At 38.2% G+C, this 19698-nt stretch overlaps 1 protein-coding gene across 1 annotated transcript in view; it reads left to right on the top strand.

Moving 5' to 3' along the window:
* The window catches only part of SPATA6 (spermatogenesis associated 6), a 217009-nt gene that overhangs the window by 114289 nt on the left and 83022 nt on the right, over positions 1-19698 (top strand). The window lies entirely within an intron of this gene.

Here is a 19698-nt window from a genome sequence, read left to right as displayed (position 1 = left end):
CTACAACCTTTTCTCCATTTATCATGATGTTGCTTATTGGCCAGTTGTCAGAATTTTTGTTTTCTTTGTGTTGAGTGTAATCCATACTGAAGACTAGTCTTGGATTTTCATCAGTAAGTGCTTTAAGTTCTCTTGACTTTTAGTAAGTAATGTTGTATCACCTGCATATGGCAGGTTGTTAATGAGTCTTCCTGCAGTCCTGATGCCATCCATGTTCTTCTTCATATAGTCCAACTTCTCATATTATTTGCTCAGCATAAATTGAGTAAGTGTGATGAAATGTTGCAACCTTGAGGCACGCTTTTCCTGATTTGAAATGATGTAGTATCCCTTTGTTCTGTTAAAACGACTGCCTCTTGGTCTGTGTACAGTGTGGTAGTTAAGGTTTTGTGTGTCATCTTGTCTGGGTGCCAAGGGGACAGGGAGGCCACATCTTCTGACCTCCTCTAACCCCACAGGAGGAAGACAGAATCACCATCAGTAACCCAAGGCCTGGGCTGCCTCCCTGCAGCCTTTTCATCAACCCTGACACCAACTGTTCCTCCCGCAGCAACCATGACCTCTCTGCTGGGTTCGACAGTTCACTGCAGTGGCCACACAGAACTCACAGATGATGGGGTTTATTAGAGAAGCAACAGACTACAATTCAAGTTCAGTAACATGCTCAGTCTCTCTCAGCTCACTGTCTCTCAGCTGACAGTGTCTCTCAGTCTCTCTCCCAGCAGTGTGTGTCTCTCAGTGTCTCTCTCAGCAGGGCATGTCTCTCACATCTCTCCCTCAGCAATGCGTGTCTCTCACATCTCAGCTGACAGTGAGAGATTCCTTCTGCTTCTAGGAGGGCTCCTTTTGAGCTTGGCAGAGTGGCCAAACTGACCAATCCCAACATCAGAATTCTATACACCTGAGAGAGAGAGAAAACTTCCCAGAAGATTGCTTCATGCTACTCTCAACAGAAATACCACAGGTGGATGACTTTAACAATCAGGAGCTATTCAATTGCTCATCACAAATTCCACCATGGAGTTTACAAAGACTTAGACTAGAAAAGCCATACCAGGTAATGTACTACACCACACTGGGCCATGATTTTGAGTGGCATGGCAGCTGGGTGTAGTTATTCCCCATGATGAGACTGGATGGTGTAATCACCTACATGGTACAATCTGCTGTGAGCAGTCAGTCAGTTGAAAGGAAGTTGATTTTGAGGTGTGGCCTGCTTCCAATAAATATGGAAAAACTTTGGGAAATGTCTCCTGGTTTTTGCTCATTTTGGATCTTGCATTTGGCCCACCATCATCTCCATTCCTTGGACTTGAACCAGTGGTCTGCCGTGTTGCCTGCTGATCTTACACTTGTTGCCTTTTCAGCCTGTGAGCCAACAGTCTTCCATTTTGCCTGCCAGTTCAGTTTGTCAGTGCCAGCAGCAGCACGAGTCAGGAGAGGCCTTCAGTTTGCTTTATTTTTTCTTCTCAGTTCACCCTTTGAAATCTTTTGTTCTTCTGTTTGGCTTTTACTTCATCATTTCTTTCATTCACTTTAGACCCAACACTTACAGCTTTTATAAGCTACTCTGTTTTCTCTACAATTTGGAATCTATTAAGTCACCCCAGTGCCCAGTGTCTTTTCATTCTCCTTTTCCAACCAGTGTTGTATTAGATGATTTTATTAACAAGTGAACTGATTGATACAGATTTGGGAGACCTGAGATAGTATCTTCCTAGTATTATTCAAAGGTTCTGTGGTGGTGCAGTGGTTAAGGCATTTGGCTGCTAACTGGAAGGTCCTTAGTTTGAACCTAGCACTTACTCCATGAAGGAAAGATGAGGCAGTCAACTTCTGTAAAGGTTTATAGCCTTTGAAGCCCTATGGGGATTGCTATGAGTCAGAATCAATTCAAATGACAATGAGTTTGAGGTTTTTTTTTTTCAGAAGTATTCTAAAATTTTCTGAAATTTAATCTTGTTTAGGCTTTTGGAGAGTCTCAGAAAGTGGCTTTCAGTCAGAAAAAGACCAGAGCATAAAAATCAACCATAAGACACTTGTCATGTTTTGAAGATAATTTAATGTTAACGCATTACTGAACTTTGGGAATTTCTGGCTATCTAGAAGGGAAAAAAAAGCATGCAGGAAGCAGGGTAGGGTCCAAGAGTAATGGAAAAACATGATAGGGGATAAGAAATAGTGGTGTTAAAGGCTGTTACTTTTAGGCTGTAATGTGAGGAAATCTAAAAGAAAGACGAGTTTTAATTCTTTTTCATATTTTTTTTTTTAGCTAATGAATCTTTAATGGAAAAATTTTTGGAATCTGAATATCTTTTGGAATTTTTACTATACCAATCAAGAAGTGCAGAACATTCAATGTTTTGAATTTTACTTTTTCTTTCTACTATATCTTTTAAATGAATAGCTATGTTCCTATCAAAAATTCTTCAGAATATCCATTGTAGTTCCTGTTGAACTATACCATTTAGATAGATAACATTGAAATTATACCAGGTAGATAGCTAAATGTACAATTTAAAATTAGCTTGAATACATGTAAGAAACTTGAATCTGACTTGAAGGGAGACATGGACTTAGACTTAAACCCATAAATGTCTGGTAATGCTGGTCAAATACATTGCTTGAGCACCTTGTGCCTTGGGCCCCCATCCTAATGTTTGATTGTCTCAAATTGCAGACCTGACAAATCAGAAATTCTAGGAGAATCCATGGTTTGGAGGTGATCTATCTCAGAACCAGATTTCACAGAAAAATAAGACAAAACTGAGGAAACTTTTCATTATACTTTGACAAGTGACCCAGTGCAAAATTGTTCTTTAACACTGATATGATGAGAGCATCGGAACATATCAGTCTTTGGGCTTGGCTCAAGGATGGATGTGTTGGCTTATGCCTCTTCACTTTCCTATGAACTTCTTTTTACAACAAAAAGTGACAAAGACAGACAAGTCAATATTGTACTGTTAGTAATAAGACATATCACCAAGGATAAGAGTTTTCAAATCTGATTAGTAAATGAAAGGATTGCTAAAAGTGTTCTGCATTTCTAGGGAACAAGATAACTTGGCATTTGGAAGCTTAACGAAAGGAAAACAGAGCTCATACTCAACACCGAATTCACTTCCCTCACCATCATAGTCAGAGAGGCCCCCATGGAGCAGAGGCTTAAAGGGTCTTAGGCTATTTCTAAGTGGAGGGTCTTGTGTTATGGTAGCAAGAGGAGTCTTATTAGACTTCCATTATTGCCAAATGCCATCTCACCAAAAGACTACCAAGATATCTGACTTGTTGTTGTTATTATATGCCGTCGAGTCAGACCCAACTCATAGCGACCCCTCCTTGGGTTTCTGAGGCAGTATCACTACAGAAGTAGATTGCCCCATCTTCCTTCCGAGGAGTGGCTGGGGGGTTGAACCGCCAGCCTTCTGGCTAGCAGTCAAATGCCTTAGGCACTACACTAAGCTGTTAATAATAAGCAAAGCATTAAGGAAGAACCACCATAATGATAGTCTTGGTAGTTTCTTAAATGGAAGGGATGTGGTGGTTAAGGTTGTACGTCACCTTGGCTGACTGTGGTTTTCAGTGCCTTGCCAGTTGGATGTAATTATTCCTAATGATGAGATTGTATCACCTCCATGGTGGAATCTGCAGTAAGCAGGTAAATAGTTGAAGGGAAGTTGCCTTTGGGGTGTGGCCTGCTTCCAGTCTATATGGAGAAGCTTTAGGAATGGTCTCCAGCTTTTTGGTACATTTAGATCCTACATTTTGCCTAGTCTTCATCTCAAGCTGCTGCACTTGAACCAGTGGCCTGCCGTGTTGTCTGCTGATCTTGTGATTGTGTCCTTTTACCTGCTGATCTTGAGTTTATCAGCCTCAGCAGCCACAGCTGTATGAGGAGAAGCTTTCAGCTCCAGTGGGCCTGGAACGAGACAAAGCTGAAGCCCAAGGTCAAGGGACCTCCACCCAGCCCCTAGAGTTGGCACTTTGAACTTGGACTTCTAGCCTACTAAACTGTAATAGAATAAATTCCTGTTTGTTGAAGCCATTCACTTGTGGTATTTCTGTTATATCACTTAGAGAACTAAGACAAGGAGGATGCTTAAAGGCACATAACTATCAGATTTTAGGGTCTGGGCTCAAGTGTTTTAAAATAGCTCTTTCAATGTGGGAATGTAATTGATAAATTTTGTGACATAAGAGTTTAGGATTAATGAACAAGTCTTAAAACAAGTCTTAAAAAGCTAACAGTTACTTGATAAGGAAACGATTTGTCCCAATGAATGATCTCTGCCCTGATTAAGGATCTGTTGTTTTGAGATGAGAAGTGTTTGATGATGATCAATCTGTTGTCCAATTAATGATGTATAGGAAGGTCTTGAAGCGAATAAAGAAATTATTTACTGGTTTACATGCAGCTATCTTTTTCTGGGGAAGGGTTTCCTGGAACATAGAGTAAAGTTGTGTTGTAGTAGGTGGGCCTTAAATTCTTACCACTTCTCATAATTAAATGATGTGAATGCAGGTGGTTTCAATAATCACATGTTAATATAAATGTTTTTCCATTTATGTGTTGCACATGCTTTGTTAGATTTCTACCTTATACCGTATTGTTTTAGTTGCTATTTGTAAATCATCTCTTTTTATAAAATTACATTTTTTGTGTGTGTCTTTCTGGTATACAGGCTTACAATTGATTTGTATATGATAATCTTGTCATAAATATTGAATTTTATACAGAGATAATCATCTTCTACAAATAATGAACTTTATTTGTTTTTCAGATTGTTTCTTTGTCTTGAATTACTAGAATCTTCAATAGACTATTATAAAAAAAGTGGTGATAATGGTTACAGCAGAGACATTTATTGCTCATTAACTATTCAACCATTCTCCTATATTTGTGAGCCCCCTTGCAGTTAGATGGGACCTAGTTCTAGCTAACAGAATGTAAATGGAAATTATGAGGATCTCTTCCATGGTTAAATAAAGGAAAATTGGTATGCATATACTCTCTTTTATCTTGTAAAATGACAATGAGGCCTTATGTTCTAGGTGGTATATTTTAAGTTCTTCAGAATTTCCCATCAGCTCAGGCTTTGGGCAATTTTGTGAAGTTTAAATTATCTTGCTAACCATATTGGTGGTGTTAGGTGCCATTGAGTCAGTTCCTACTCATAGTGAACCTGTGTACATCAGAACAGAACATTGCCCAGCTCTGAGCTATCCTCACAATTGTTGCTATGTTTGAACCCAATGTTGCAGCCATTGAGTGAGTACACCTCATGGAAGGGCTTCCTCTTTTTTGTTAATACAGCTATTATTCAAATTTATACACCAACCACTAATGCCAAAGATGAATAAATGGATGATTTTAACCAACTTCTGCAATCTGGAATTGATAAAACATGCAGTCAAGATGCATTTTTATACAGGTGATTGGAATATGAAAATTGGAAACAAAGAGAACAATTAGTAGTTGGATATATGTCCTTGTTGATAGAAATGATGCCAAAGATAGCATGATAGATCAATGACCTATTCATTGGAAATACTTTTTTCAACAACATTAGTGGTGACTACATACTTGGACCTCACCTGATGCAATAAACAGGAATTAATTAGATTATATCTGTGGAAATAGACAATGGAGAAGCTCTATTCCCAGGGGCTGACTGCAGAACAGACCATCAATTGCAAATATGCAAATTCAAATTAAAACTGAAGAAAATTAAAATAAGTCCATGAGAGCCAAAGTATGACCTTGAGTACATCTCACCTAAATTTAGAGACCATTTTAAGAATAGAGTTGATGCACTGAACACTAATGACCAAAGCCCACACAAATTATGGGAGGATTTCATACATGAAAAAAGGAAAAGGTCATTAAAAAGACGGGAAAACAATTGCAATGAAAGATATGATAAGGTAACCTATAAACAAAGTGAACTCTGCACAGAAAAATATATTGAACAATGATCAACACCACATATACAAAAAAAAAACAAAATATGAGCAGTAAATTCACATTGTTCTATTGTTCTTGTTAAGTTGCTCTTTAATGTTTTAAAGAGGATTTGCAACAGATTTGTCCAGAGCAATATGCCATCTTATTTCTTGATTGCTGCTTCCTTGTTTGTTGATTATGGATCCAAGTAAAATGAAATCCCTGGCAACTTCAATCTTTTCTCCATTTATTGTAATGGTTGCTTATTGGTCCAGTTGTGAGGATTTTTGTTTTCTTTGTACTGAGATAAAATCTATACTGAAGACTGTAGTCTTTGATCTTCATCAATAAGTGCTTCAAGTCATCATCACTTTTAGCAAATATGGTTGTGCCATCTGCATATCACAAGTTGTTAATGAGTCTTCCTCCAATCCTGATGACTGTTCCTTTTCATACAATACAGCTTCTTGGATTAAATAATGCATATGCTTAGCATATGAAAAAGTATGGTGAAAAGACACAACCTTGACATACACCTTTCCTGCTTTTAACCTTGCAATATCCCCTTGTTCTGTTTGAACAACTGCCTATTTTTATATGTACAGATTCCTCATGTGATCAAGTAAGTGTTCCATTTTTCACAATGCTACCCATAATTTATTATGTTTCGCACCATTGAATACCTTTGCACAGTCAAGAAAACACAAGTAAACATCTTTCTGGTATTCTTTGCTTTATACACCAACCACTGAAGCCAAATACAAAGAAACTGAAGATTTTTTACCATCTTTTACAATCTGAAATTGATTAAATATGCAATCAAGATGCGTTGATAATTACTGGTGATTGGAATGCAGAAGTTGGAAACAGAGAAGAAGCATCAGTAGTTGGAAAATATAGCCTTGGTGAAAGAAATTACATCAGAAAATTGCATGATTAAATTTGGCAAGACCAATGATTTGTTCATTGCAAATACCATTTATTTCAACAACATAAATGATGACTATATACATGGGCCTAGCCAGATGGAATACATAGGAATCAAATCAACTACATTTGTGGAAAGAGGCATTGGACAAACTCAGTATCATCAGAACAAGGCCAGGCAGGGTCTGACAGTGGAACAGACCATCAATTGCTCAGCTACAAGTTCAAGTTGAAACAGTAAATTCATACCTATCAATAATTACACTGAATTTAAATGGATTAAAATTCACCAGTCAAGAGACACACATTAGACACAAAGACAAAAAAATAAGCTAAAAATCAAAAGATGGAAAGACATAAATCAAGGAAATGGCAACCAAAAAGACCAGATATAGCAGTATTAATTTCTGATAAAAATAGATTTTAAGGCAAAAACCAGCAAAAGAATAAAGGAAGAATATTATATAATGATTAAAGGGACAAAGAAGAGGATATATCCATATTAAGTACATACACAGTGAAAGAACCCCAAATGCATAACTCAAATTTAACAGAATTGAAAAGAGGAACAGACAACTCCACAATAATAGTAGGGGACTTTACTATACCACTTTTGATGAAAGACAGAACAACAAATAAACTCAACAGAGATACAAAAAATCTGAATAAACAACACAACCAACTAGGCCTCATAGATGTATACAGCACACTCCACCTAATAACAGCACAATATAAGTTCTTTCCTAGTGCACAGGGAATTTTCTCCAAAATAGACTATATGTTAATCTACAAAGCAAGCCTCAATAAATTTAAAAACATCAAAATACTACAAAACATCTTGCTATAAAAGTAGAATCAATACATGGAAACTGAATAACACGCTGCTTAAAAACTATTAGGTAATAGGAAAATAAAAAAATGATATAAAAAATTTCTTCACTCAAACAATATTAAAACACAACATACCAGAATCTTTGGGATACAGCAAAAGCAGTTCTCAAAGGACAATTAATAGCAATAAATACACACATCAAAAAAGAAGAAAGAATGCAAATCAATACCTTAACCTAACATCTGCAATAGTTAAAAAAAAAAAAAAACCAGAAAAAAAAAAAACCTACAGTCACCAGAAGAAAGGATATAATAAAGATTCAAGCAGAAATAAATGAAATGGAAAACAGAAAAACAATAGAACCAATCAACAAGATTAGAAGTTGGTTCTTTGAAAAGGTTAATAATATTGACAAACCACTACCAAATTTAACAAAGGAAAAGAAGAGGAAAGATGTAAATAACATGAATGAGAAATGAAATAGATGTACAGCAGAACCTATTGACATAAAAAGGATAGTAATGGAATACTATGAAGAACTGTACTCCAACAAATTTAAAAATATAGAAGAAATGTATTTCTTTCATGGAACATACTACTTAACTATACTAATACAATCTGAGGTAGAAAATTTGAACAAGACCATCACAAAAGAAGAAATTGAACAGTTCATTTAAAAAAAAAAAATCTGGTCCACACAGCTTCACTGAGAATTCTACCAAACATGGGAGCTCTGGTAGCATAGTGCCTAAGGCACTTGACTGCTAACCAGAAAGCTGGTGGTTCAAACCCACCAGCCTCTCCTTGGAAGGAAGGTTGGGCAATCTACTTCCATAATGATACTGCCTTGGAAACCCAAGGAGGGGTCGCTATGAGTTGGGGCCGACTCGACGGCACATTACAACAACAACAACAACATTTAGAGAAGAAATGACACCGGACTAGAACAAAGGATGGAATAATACCAAACTCATTCTATGAAGCAAGAATAATCCTGATACCAAACCAGGCAAAGGCATCATTAAAAAAGAAAATTGCTGACCGATATCCCTCATGAACATTGATGCAAACATTCTTAACAAAATAATACCCAATAGAATCCAACAACATACCAAAAAAAATAATACATCATAACCAAGTGAGATTCATACTATGTAAAGATGGTTCAATATTAGGGAAGCAATCAATGAAAACTACCACATAAATAAAACAAAGAAAAAGAACCACATGATCATATCAATTCAATTGATGCTGAAATGGCAGTTGACAGTATTTAACACCTATTCTTAATAAAGATGCTCAGCAAAAAGAATAGAAGGGACATTCCTCAACATAATTAGGGGCATATACACAAAACCAGTGACAATGTTCTTCTCAATGGAGGGAGCTGAAAACATTGCCCTTGTTAATGGGAACCAGACAAGGATGCCCTTTAATGCCACTCCTATTTGATATTGTATTAGAAATCCTAGGCAGAGCAGTAAGGCAATAAAGGCAAATAAAAGACATCCACATTGACAAAGAAGAAGTAAAACTGTCTCTATTTGCAGATGATATGATTCTTTATCGTTGTTATTGTTGTTAGGCGCCATTGAGTCAGCTCCAACTCATAACAGCCCTGAGTACAACAGAAGGAAGCACTGCTTGGTCCTGCACCATCCTCACTCACAATCCTTGCCATACCTGAGCCCATCGTTGCAGCCACTGTGTCATTCTGTCTCATTGAGGGTCTTCGTCTTTTCCCTGACCCTCTACTTTGCAAATCATTATATTCTTCTCCAGAAACTGGTTCCTTCTTGGAACATGATCAAAGTAGATGAAATGAAGTCTGGCCATTCTTGCTTCTAAGGAGCATTCTGGCCACACTTCTTCCAGGCAAATTTTTGTATTTTTATGGCAGTCTATGGTATTTTCACTATTCTTCAATGGCACCACAATTCAAAGGGATCAATTTTTTTTTTTAAACATGATTGTCCAGCCTTCACGTACATATGAAGCGATTAAAAAGACCATGACTTGGGTTAGGCACACCTTAGTCTTCAGAGTGGCATCTTTTCTCTTTAGCACTTTAAAGATACGGTTCTTCATGTAAAATAATCCTAGGGATTCAACAGGAAAACTACTGGAACTAATAGAAGGATTCAGCAAAGTGGCAAGGTAGAAGATCAACATACAAAAATTAGTTGGAGTCTTCTACATTACCAAAGAGAACTCTGAAAAGAAAATCAGGGAAACAGTGCCATTTACATTGTGTTGTTGTTATGTGCCGTCGAGTCGGCCCCGACTCATAGCGACCCTTCCTTGGGTTTCCGAGGCAGTATCACTGCGGAAGTAGGATTGCCCAACCTTCCTTCCGAGGAGTGGCTGGTGGGTTTGAACCACCAGGCTTCTGGTTAGCAGTCAAGTGCTTTAGGCGCTATGCTACCAGAGCCATTTACATTAGCCACTCAATATATGAAGTACTTAGGAATAAATCTAACCAGAGACAGAAAAGAGCTATACAAAGAAAGCTATGAAACACTAATAGAAGAAACCAAAAAAGATCTACATAAATGGAATTATATACCATATTTATCAATAGGAAGACTTAATGTTGTAAAATGACAATACTGCCCAAGGCAATGTAGAGATATAATGCAGTCATGATCCAGATTCCATCATCATTCTTTAAAGGCATGGTAAAACTAATCACCAACTTTATACAGAAAGGAAAGAGCTCCTGAATAAGTAAAGCAGTACTAAAGAAGGACAAAGTAGGAGGCCTCACAGTCCCCAGTCTCAAAACCTACTTTATAGCCACAGTAGTATAAACAGCCTGGTATTGGTGTAATAACAGACACATAGAACCATGGAACAAAATTGAGAACCCAAAAGCAAATCTGGCCAATTCTGGACAGCTGATCTTTGAGAAAGGGCCGAACGCTATTAAATGGGGAAGAGATAGTTTCTTTAACAAATGATGCTGGCGAAATTGGATATCCATTTGCAGAAAAGTGAAACAGGATCCATATCTCATGTTTATATACAATAACTCAAGATGGATCAAAGACCTAAATGTAAAAGCTAAAACCACAAAGATTATTAAAGGTAAAATAGGGCAAACTTAAACCAAAAACCAAACCAAACCAAACTCACTGCCATCGAGTAGATTCTGACTCATAGAGACCTACTTTGGGTTTCCAAGGTGAAAATTCTTTGTGGAAGTAGATTCCCCAGTCTTCTTTCTGCGGAGTGGCTGGTAGATTTGAACCACCAGCCTTGTGGTTAGCAGTCAAATGCCTTAGGCACTACACTGCCAGAGCTCCTTAGGGCAAACTTAGAGGCCCTAATACATAGCATACATATACTGACAAAACTGAAAATGCACGAACAGCAGAAGAAAAACCAAATGAGCAGAACTTCCTAAAAATTAAATATTTATGTGCATAAAAAGATTTTGCCAAAAGAGTAAAAAGAGAACACACTGAATGGGAAAAAAACAAAATTGGCAATGACATATTGGACAAGGGAGTAATCGCTACATTTATAGAAAACTTCAACACTTCAACAAAAAGAAAAACAATCCAATTAAAAAAATGGGCAGTGGACATGAGAAGACACTTCACCAAAGAAGACATTCAGGTAGTTAACAAACACATGAAGAAATGTTTATGATCATTAGCTGTTAGAGAGATGCAAATCTAAACAACAACGAGATTTCATTTCACCCCAGCATTAATAGCAAAGTTCAAAAGAAACAGAAAACAACAAATGATGGTGAGGGTGTAGAGACACTGGAACCATTATACACTGAAGGTGGGATTGTAAAATGGTACAATCACAGTAGAAAGTAGTATGGTGCTTCCTTGAGAAATTAGAAATAGAAGTACCATATAGGAGGCACTCTGGTGGTGTAGTGCCTAAGGCATTGGTCTGCTAACCAGAAAACTGGAGGTTTAAACCCACCAGCCACTCCTCAGAAGGAAGATTAGGCAATCTACTTCCATAGAGATACTGCCCTAGAAACCCAGGGAGGGGTCACCATGAGTCAAATCAACTCAACAGCAGTGAGTTTGCTTTTTTTGGTTATATGATCCAGCAATCCTACTACTAGGTATATATCCTAGTGAAATGAGATTTGTGGAAAAAGATGTATGCACACCTGTGTTCATCACAGCATTATTCATAATAGCAAAAATGGTAGAAATAACCTAAGTGCCCTTCAATAGATGAATGGATAAACAAGTTATGGTACATACACACAATGGAATCCTACACAACATTAAAGAATAAGGATGAATCTGTGAAACACCTCATAATATGGTTGAACCTAGAGGACTTTATAATATGGGAAATGTTGTTGTTGTTGTTGTTATGTGCCATCGAGTCAGCCCTGACTCATAGCGACCCCTCCTTGGGTTGCCAAGGCAGTATAACTACGGAAGTAGATTGCCCAGTCTTCCTTCCGAGGAGTGGCTGGTGGGTTTGAACCGCCAGCCTTCTGATTAGCAGTCAAGTGCCTTAGGCACTATGCTACAATGATTGTATAAGACCACTACTATTAAAAAAAAAAAAAGCTTTGGTGGCATAATGCCTACGGTATTTGCCTGCTAACCGGAAGGCTGGTGGTTCAAACCCAGCAGCCACTCTGCAAAAGGAAGACTGGGCAATCTACTTCCTTAAAAGATTTACGGCCTTGGAAACCCAAAGGGGGTTGCTATGAGTTGGAATTTCCTCAATGGCGGTAATTTTCATAATTAACTGCTGTAAAATGTTAAGAAAAGGTTTACACACAGAAAGAATTATTCTTTGAAGATTACCAGGGGTGGGAGGATAAGGGAGGGCAAATCACCTACATTGGTGATCATCTGGTAGACACACATTAACTTGGGTGAAGGGAAAGGCAATATACAGTAATGGGGAGGTCAGCACAAGATGATCAAGGCCGAGGAAGGCACAGGAGGGAGAAGAAGAATTAAAGACAACAAAGATGAATACTATTACATCTATAATCCTGTAATAACAGTAATTTATGAGTGGATACATAGACACTTGATCTGAGCATGTGTGGGAAGACAAATGTGCTTATACCCACCAAAGTATATAGTTATGACAGAGGATATCTGTACTTACATATGCTGTAAATATATCCATGAATGTATTAGAGCACACAGGGGACAAAGTTAGGAAAACTTCTTAGTCATAACCAAACACCTTGAGTTAATGAAGTGCTGGGCATAGGGGCTCAGGTCCATAGTCTCAGGGGACATTAAGGTCAATTGGCATAACATAGTCCACAAAGATAATGTTCTGTATCCTACTTTGGTTTGTAGTGATTGAGGTCCTAAAAGGCTGTGAGTGGCCATCTAAGATTCAACTATTGGCCACTCCTCATCGGAGCAAAGAAGAGTGAAGAAAATCAAAGACACATGGAAACAATCAGTCGAAGGGACTAGTGAATGCAGGAACTTCAACCTTTATAATCCTGAGACCAGAAGAACTAGATGGTGCCTGGCTATCATTGCCAACCACTCTAAGAAGGGATCATGATAGGAGGTCCCAGATAGAATGGGAAAATTATCTGAAACAAAACTCAAAAACATAAAAATGACCAGGCTTACTGGACTGATGAAGACTGGTGGAACCTCCAAAATTATGGCCCTAGTCATCCTTTAAGCTGCAAACTGAATTTAACCACTGTGGCTCAACTTTCAGCCACATGATAGGCCTATAAGCTGAACAGTAATATCAGGAGTGTATGGACTCATTAGAGCAATTAATCATATGAGATCAAAAGGGATAGGGCTAGTGGTGGGTGTGGAGAATGTGATGGTTGGAGTTGTGTGTCAACTTGGCTGGACCACAGTTCTGGTGGTTTAACCATTTGTGATGTGGGTTATTCCCATGATGAGATTGGATGTATATGTTTTGTGCAGCTAACCCATTGAAAGGGAGTTTCCCAAAGGGTGTGGGCTACTTCCAATGTATTTATGGACATCCTGGGAAAAAGAGACACTCTTCTGTGGATCAGGATCCTGTTGGGCTGCCTATAGTGGTCCATGAGTGAACAATCCACCATTTGGCCTGGAGATCTTGGGTTTGTCATTTGTTCGAGTCAACAGCTGGTATGCTGCCTGCCAACCTTGAGCACACCAGCCCCTGCAGCTGTGTGAGTTGGGAAAAGCATCCAGCTTGACGTTTGATCCAAGAACTTGGGACTTGCCAGCCTCTATAAGTGTGTGAGCCATTTTCCTAGGATAAATCTCTGTGTGTGTGTGTGTGTGTGTGTGTGTGTGTCTGTCTGTCTGTTTATATATAAGCTTTACTGGTTTTGCTTCTCCAGAGAACTGAGCCTAACACATTTGGTACTGAGAGTTGGGGTGGAAATGGGAGTGGTACCACTCACTGTTACCCCTAGTGACCCACTCAAAAAATTTTTGCTTCTTGCCCCTGCTACCCTATACTCTGTGGGTCTGAAGATCTTAGTCCCAAAGGGAGGAACACTTCCACCTGGAGACATAATACTGATTGCATTGAACTGGAAATTAAGAATGCCACCCAACCATTTTGCCTTCCTCATGCCTCTGGATAAACAGACAAAAAAGGGCATTACTGTACTATCTGGTGTGATAGATCCTGATTACCAAGGGGAAATTGGGTTGACTTTACATAATGGAGGTAAAGAATATATCTGGAATACAGAAGATTCTTTAGGACGTCTCTTAGTACTACCATGCCCTGTGATTAAAGTCAGTGGAAAATTACAGCAACCCAATTCTGATATGAGTACTAATGGCCCAGACACTTCAGGAATGAAGGTTTGGGTCACCCCATCAAGCAAAGAACCACAACCAGCTGAGATGCTTGCTGAGGGCAAGGGAGATACAGAATGGGTGGTGGAAGAAGGTAATTCTGAGTATCAGCTATGACCACATGACCAGTTGGAGAAACAAGGACTGTGATTGTTATATTTTTTATTGTATATGTGCATCAAATATTTTTGTTTCCTTCTGTTATGCATTATGAAATGTAAACGGGGTTAAAGTGTTTCAGTTGTATGCATGTTAGTGTATCATGTTAGGCGCAAATAGGACTTACTGGTCTTTTCTTTCTTTCTTGCCTATTCTTTCCCCCACCACCACCACACACACACTGTTTTGTGACATTGACTGCAATCTCCACAATGCAATATCACTCTTCCCACTTATTCCCTGTGTTAGGCTGAGTTCTCTAGAGAAGCAAAACCAGTAAAGCTTAGAGAGAAAGAGAAAATTTTATCATAGTAAAATGGCTCACACACTTATAGAAGCTGGCAAGGTGCAAATTGTCCTTATTTAGAGATTATATATGATTAAGGAGATGTGTACAACTGCCAAGTTGACAAAGGGTGGACTATGATAGTTGGAGTTGTGTGTTAACTTGGCTGGACCACAGTTCTCAGTGGTTTAAGCAGTAGTGATGTGGGTTATTCTCATGATGAGATATGCTGTATATGTTTTGAGCAGCAAATCAGTTGAAAGGGAGTTTCCCTAGGGGTGTGGCCTGGTTCCAATGTATTTATGGACATCCTGGAAAAAGAGACTCTCCTCTGTGGATCTGGATCCTGTTGGGCTCCTTACAGCTGTCTGTGAGCGAACCATCCACCATCTGGCCTGGTGATGTTGGATTTGTTGGACTCAACAGTGGGGAAAAGCCTCTAGTTTGATGTTTGATCCAAGAACTTGGGACTTGCCAGTTTCTATAAGTGTGTGAGCCATTTTCCTAACATAAATTGCTCTATGCATAAGCTTTACTGGTTTTGCTTCTCTAGAGAACGCAGCCTAACACAGGGAGGAAGTGGGAAGAGTGGTATCCATTGTGGAGATTTCAGTCAATGTTACAAAAGAGAAGTGTATGGAAAAAAAAAAATGAACAAACAAGAAAGAAAGAAAAAAACAAAATGGATGTCAGAAGAGACTTTGAAACTTGCTCTTGAACATAGAGTAGCGAAAGCAAATGGAAGAAATGTTGACGTAAAAGATTATTGCCATGTAGCAGAGGGAAAAATAACTTTTGTTGTATTAAGCCCTTGTTTTCAGACTGAATTTGGTACTATAACATAGCCTGAAATGCTGCAGAATAGACTACTATGTTGTGTATTCTTGCTTTTAATAAGATTATTTCTCAGGTTTCACAGAAATAAATATTATTTGCAGTGGATATTTGTTAGATATCCTTTTGTGATGGTTAAGGTTATTCCTCATCGTGGCTGGTCCTAGTGATTTGGCAGTTATGATGTAGTCATCCCCCATGATGAGATATCTGATTTAATGTAATCATCTCTGCGATTTAATCACCTCTGTGATGAAATCTGGTATGTTCAGCCAATCAGTTGAAAGGTAGTTTCCTCAGGGTTGTTGCCTACATCCAGCTTATGTGGACATTCTAGGCTGAGCTTCCCTTTTTTACTTAATCTGGATCCTACATCTGGGTCATTATCATCTGACCTCTGGTTCTTTGGACTTGAGCTTATGGCCTGCCAAATTGCCTGCTAATCTTGGGATTCATTAGCCTATGTAGTGAGCCAGCAGCCTGCCGTTATACCTGCCAATCTTGGATTTGTCAGCCTCCACAACCAGTGAGCCAACAGCTTGGGATCTTGAATTTGTCAGCCCCTACAGGTATGTGAGTCAGGAGAAACCTCCAGCCTGATGTCTGACCCATGGACTTGGAACTTGCCAGCCACTACAACCGAATGAGCGATTTCCTTGAGATAAATCTCTCTTTGTATATATATATATATACATAAGTAAACTTCACTGGTTTTGCTTCTCTAGAGAACCCAGACTAAGATACTTTTAGTGAGTTAAGGAAGGTGTTTTTGAAATTCCTGGTTTGCAAATATGTATATTGCAATGAATGTATGTTCAATGTTATCAATTGCTTTTTTCCCCCTGTATCTATTGAGATGACAATAATTTTGTGTGTGTGCAGGGGAATTAATATATTTTCTAGTGATAACCCATCCTTTTATTCTTTGAATAAACTCAACTTGGTCATGTTGTGTTCTCTCTCTCTCTCTTTGAAAACTGCTGTATTTAATTTGTTGATATTTTATTTAATATTTTTCTATATATAATCCCAAGTGAGAGTGTCCTATAATTATCCTTTCTTTTATTTTCCTTCAGTGGTTTTGGTACCATTGTTCTGATCATATCACGGAACAGTTTGTCAGTCTGTTCCTTAGGCTCCTGGGTTGGATTGTTCGTGAACTGGATTGTGAGCCTATGTTCTTTTAGGCTTTCCTTGTAGGAGTCTTGTGAGGCTTGAACTATGGGAGTTTTCCATTTGTTTCTGCCATAGATTATTCATATGACACTGGCCTTGGACTCTGTTGCTTAATAACTGTTAGACTTTGTATTAGTTTCCTCACCTTTAAATTGTAGATATTGAAAATACCTACTGCGTGAGACTTAGGTGTCCCTGGGTAACACAGATGGCTAAATGCTTGACTAGCAGCTGTAAGGTTGGTGGATGGAACACATCCAGGGGCACCTCACAAGACAAACCTGGTGATCTGCTTCCAAAAGGTCACAGCCTTAAAAATCCTATGTAACAGTCCTGTTATGTACACACAGGGTCACTATGAGTCAGAGCTGACTTGACAGAAACTAACAACAACATAAGGTTTTTGTGAAGATTAAATGAGTTAACTGTGTAATTGTATGGAATAGTGGTTCAAGAAGGGGAAGGATTCATTTATTTATTTTTGCCAAGAATAGGTATTACTTTTATATATTTTTTATATTTTTATATATTACTTTTATATTTTTTGCCAAGAATAGGAGTTATTTTTATATTTTTTCATTACATTATTTTAAAATTTCTTCTAAGTTCTTCTTCAGTATAAGAAACTATATCTAAAGTCAACCTAGGATTTGGACCATGTGGATTTTTAATTTGGATAAGATAGGAATCGATCATTCATGAAATGGTTAAATGCTAGACTCCTAGCCCCAAAGATCAGCAGTTTGAACCACCTAGAGGCACTTTGGGCAATAGGCCTGGCAATCTGCTTCCAAAAATCAGAGCTTTGAGACCCGTATGGAGCAGTTTTACTCTGCGCACACCGAGTCACCATGAATTGGAATCACTCTGTGGCAGCTAGTAGCAGCTCTAGGCAAACATGAGGAATTTATCTAGTTACCAATATCTACTCTAATTTTTGAAGCCAAAAAACAAAACAAAACCCTATTACCATGGAATCAATTCCAACTCATGGTGACCCCATATGTTACAGAGTAGAACTTCTTCGTAGGGGTTTCTTGGCTGTAATCTTTGTCAGAGCAGGTCCTCGGGCCTTTCTTCCACGGAGCTGCTGGGTAGGTTTGAAATGCCAACCTTTAGGTTAGTAGCTGAGTGCAAACCATTTGTGTTACCACCCAGGGAACTTTTGAAGCAGAACCATACTTTATTTTATTCTTGCCCTCTAAATAGTATGTCTCCTACATTTCTTTTTCTATAATCCTTATTCTGAACTAATTCCATTGAATTATTTGTATTTATTTCTTAAATCTCATGTCCCTTGACAGAGGAGAAACTTTAGATCATGGTATGTAGTTCCTGGCACTAAGTAGACTTTAACAAATATTTTTTCACTATGTGAATTTTTGGTTCCCATTCAGAAACTCAGACTCAGTGCCATCGAGTCGGATCCAACTCACAGTGACCCCTTCTTGGGTTTCCGAGGCAGTATCACTGCAGAAGTAGATTGCCCAACCTTCCTTCCAACATACTTAGTGATTAATTCTATTTTCTACTAATTAAATCTTGAAGTTTTTATACACATGAAAATTTTGTGGCCATTTATATGACTTAACTTATTAATTCATTGTATAAGCAACTTGAGTATTATTTCATAAGTGTTGTATAACCAAACCACATATATCACAGATTTGAAAAGTATGTCATTGATTACAGTAGATTTAGTGTATAGGACTGCCTTTATTATCTGTAAGAATTCCAATTGATTAAAAGTATTGGGTTTTTTAAAATATTGATGTATTTCAGCATTTGCAATGTTAAAATTGTTACACTTCCAAAATCTTAGAAAGGGCTTCCAACCATGTGCATAAATATAAAATATGCAGAAATATAAACATTTCTATAAATAGAGGAGATAAATATTACTGCCTTTCACCAGCCAAACTCTTTACTAGGTATTTTCACTAATTCATTTATTTTTTGTGCTAAATCCATTGCTGTTGAGTTGATTCTGACTCATAGCAACCCTCTAAGACAGAGAATTGCCCAATAGGATTTCCAAGGTGATAATCTTCACAGAAGCAGAGTGCCACATCTTTCTCACCTAAAGTGGCTGGTAGGTTCAAATTGTCAACTTTTCATTTAGCAGCCAATACATATAAAATTATTTCCCTCATTTGTAGATGAGGAAACTAAAGCTTAGAATGGATAAATGACTTGCTTAGGATCACATAACTAGGAGAAATTTGAACCCAGGTCTTTGCACCCTGAGATTGAAAATGGAACTCTCTGTCACAAGCCAAAGGATTTGATTTTTGGAAGGGAATAAGTAGCCTAGGGAAAATTCAGAAGAGCTATGGAAAAGTTTTAAGCTAAACCTTAAATTTGGAAGTTTGAATTGGTTTGTGACCAAAAACCTACCCCTTCTTTATATTCCCCTAGTCCCCCAAATTTAGATATAAAGCTAGGTGCTTTCCAAACTAAATACTTGAATTACGTGGAAAGAATGTATCCCAGCTGTGTTCCCAGTGTGTGTTGTTGTTGTTAGGTGCCGTCAAGTCATTTCTGACTCATAGCGACCCCATGCACAGCAGAACAAAACACTGTCCGATCCCGCGCCAGCTCCATGATCCTTGCTATACTTGAGCCCGTTGTCGCAGCCACTGTGTCAATCCATCTCGTCGAAGGCCTTTCCCTCCTTCGTTGACCCTCCACCTTACCAAGCATGACGTCCTTCTCCAGGGAATGATCCCCTCTGACAACATGACCA

Source organism: Orycteropus afer, unplaced genomic scaffold (assembly GCF_000298275.1).
Source record: "Orycteropus afer afer isolate SDZICR_OR568_19922 unplaced genomic scaffold, OryAfe1.0 scaffold00169, whole genome shotgun sequence".
NCBI lineage: Eukaryota > Metazoa > Chordata > Mammalia > Tubulidentata > Orycteropodidae > Orycteropus > Orycteropus afer.
Note: the sequence above shows the minus strand (reverse complement) of the source record. Positions and strands in the feature narration are given on the sequence as shown.